The 2,737-nt window shown below is 54.0% G+C and overlaps 1 protein-coding gene across 2 annotated transcripts in view; it reads right to left on the bottom strand.

Moving 5' to 3' along the window:
• Positions 1 to 2,737, bottom strand: part of PARVB (parvin, beta) — a 113,156-nt gene that overhangs the window by 76,980 nt on the left and 33,439 nt on the right. The gene's annotated exons all lie outside the window — the stretch shown is intronic.

The following is a 2,737-nucleotide window of genomic DNA, read 5'->3' as shown; positions in this document are numbered from 1 at the left end:
TCTTAACAGTCTTGGATCCCGCAGGCAGGCACTTAGCTGGGAGGAGAGGCGGGAGGCCGAGCAGAGGTCGGCAGTGATACAGAAGAGCCAGCAGCCGCCTGGCTTCCCCAGGTCTCGCTCTGGGCGGGCAGGGTGGCCGCAGGGCTCCTCGACGGAGCAAGCGGGCTGCCTTGGTCACTGTCACTTTGCCGACGGGGAAGATAAAGCCAAGGTCCTACAGGTAGTAGGAAACGGAGCTGGGATCTGGCTTGCCAGTCCCACCAGCTGAGCAGCCAGACAGATAACGCATTCGCTGACTTGAGCCCCAGCATAACCTCTGTGTCCCCATAGTCAGCCTCATCAGCAGAAAGGACAGGACCAAGCACACCGGTGACGAGTGCTATTCCATAAAAGTCCTCCGAGTGCAAAGACAGAGCGGGGTTCTGATCAGCAGGCTGTGCGGGGGGTGGGGGGCACGTGGCCGCGGAGCCACAACAAAGGGGGGCTCTCAGCTGAGGTCCCCAAGCTTTCAGAGCCTGGGGACCCCTTTTCTAACAGAAAACTTAACAGACCACCTCCTCCTCTTTGCATCAGTCACTGTTACTTTTTCAGACAGAACATTCCAGCACGGCTTTCAGCTTTTTGAAGTCCAACAGAACCCGAAAAAAACTGGAAACCAGCAGTATTTACTGAGCAAGATCGCTATTTATTTGATCCCCATCATTATTTCCCCAAGTGAGTTCCACAGACAAGGATGCTCACAGGTGTGGTGTGAATTTAGGGTCAAGGAAGTGGAGGAAGTGGGTGAAGCAGAGCTAACCAGGAGGTTCTTCTTTCTTCTGCAGGACTTCTCAGAGCCTTGACTGTGCCTGGGGAGGGTGGAGAACTCAGTAATCCACCTCCTCGGGAAGAAAAGGCAAGAGGCACAAGCCCATCACAGCCCGGGGAGGGTGGACGGGGTCTGACCCCCTCTCCGCAACCATCCCCTCCCAGCACCCCCTGGGAAGGGCCGCCTGGCCTGGCTGAGTCACTCTCCGCCTTTTATCATCAAGTCTAAGTAAAATGAGGGCTTCCTTGGTGGCTCAGCTGGTAAAGAATCTGCCTGCAATGCAGGAGACCTGGGTTCAGTCCCTGGATTGGGAAGATCCCCTGGAGAAGGGAAAGGCTCCCCACTCCAGTATTCTGGCCTGGAGAATCCCACGGACTGTATAGTCCTACAGTCCATGGGGTCGCAAAGAGTTGGACACGACTGAGTGACTTTCACTATTGTCGCAGAAGAATGGGTTCAGAGAGTAAATTAGGATCCTCCCTGCATTCAGCATTCTTAAACCCCTCCCTCAATGGCTGGTTTTCCCTCCTAGAGTCATCCTAACACACCTTTGTGAATGGTCGAGGCAAAAATCGGTCTGTGGACTTCTCTCATGGTCCAGTGAGGCGGTAGTTATTCAAATGCTCCTGGGCCTCTGACCCCAGGACAGCTGTCAACACAAGGGACACGGGTTGGATCCCTGATCTGAGAAGGTCCTCCACGCTGTGGGGCAACCAAACCCGTGCACCACAACTGCTGAGCCTGAGCTCTAGAACCCAGGAGCCACAACCCCTGGCCGTGCCCCACAGCAAGAGAAGCCACCGCAATGAGAAGCCCGCGCTCCGGGACTAGAGAGCAGGCCCTGCTCGCTGTAACTAGAGAAAGCTCGCACGCAGCAATGAAGACCCAGGAGAGCCAAAAATAAATGAATTAATGTTAAAATCGATCTGAGACCTCCTTGAAGGAAGGGGTATCTTGGTCACCTGCAGACCTGGACACCGATGACCTTTTCTTTAAGGACCCTCCAAGCAGAGGCCAGGGAAGACGTGAGTTCTTTATTCCATCAGCGGGGAAGGAGCATGCACGGGAAGCATCTTGGTGTCTGTGGCCCAGGAGTATTTGAACAACCATCATCTCACTCTGTCCCCCAAAAGGTCCCGGGGAGACGGCCTTCAAGCCTCAAGCTGAGGTTAAGAGCTCCCACCAAACTTCAGACTCCTGTTCCCATTTGCTGTGTGACGTTGGGTGGGTTAGTCAGCCTTTCTGTGCTTCAGTTGCGCTGTAAAATAAAACTGCTATGCAGATTGCATGAGACGAAGCACATTAAGAGACAGGGATAGCTCCTAGGCCCCAAAGATCTTGGCACATATCAGCTGTACCGACGTCCCCCATTTCAACTGTGGCGATTGGTGCTAATCAGGGCAGAGCTGGGCTCACCCCCAGACCGCCCCTTCCACTGATGCTGCCTCTGAAGAAAAGGCAGGCCAAATCTCCCATCCAGTGGCGACAAGAGGAGCCAGATACTGGCCCCAAACCGCCAGTTTAAAGAAAAGACAGAATCAAAAGAGAAAGAGAAAATCCATTGTATCATTAAAGAGAAATTCATCACCTTCAAGAGCCCTAAAAATTCTTAATTGCTACTTGTCCCCGACAATGCTCCCAACACCACCCCTCTATCAAGAGCCAAAGACCCACATGGCCCCCTGGAGCTATGAAAACTGCCCAACAGGCTTCATTCCGCACATCAGGCGCCGGTCCATCTGGGCCGAGGGGGCTACAAGAGGCCCCTGTTCCCACCGACCTCACACCACGTCCTCACCACCTTCCTGGGGAAGGTCGAAGAACCAGCCCAGGGTCCATTCTGGGATGAATGACCCTCCACCATAAAGCAGAGAAGGAATGAAGGTTGGCCTGGGCATGGCTTCTGCTGAAAATGAGGAGAAAGAAAAC

The sequence above is a fragment of the Bison bison genome, unplaced genomic scaffold (assembly GCF_000754665.1).
Source record: "Bison bison bison isolate TAMUID 2011002044 unplaced genomic scaffold, Bison_UMD1.0 scf7180017864079, whole genome shotgun sequence".
Taxonomy (NCBI): Eukaryota; Metazoa; Chordata; class Mammalia; order Artiodactyla; family Bovidae; genus Bison; species Bison bison.
This window is presented reverse-complemented; position numbering and strand designations above follow the sequence as displayed.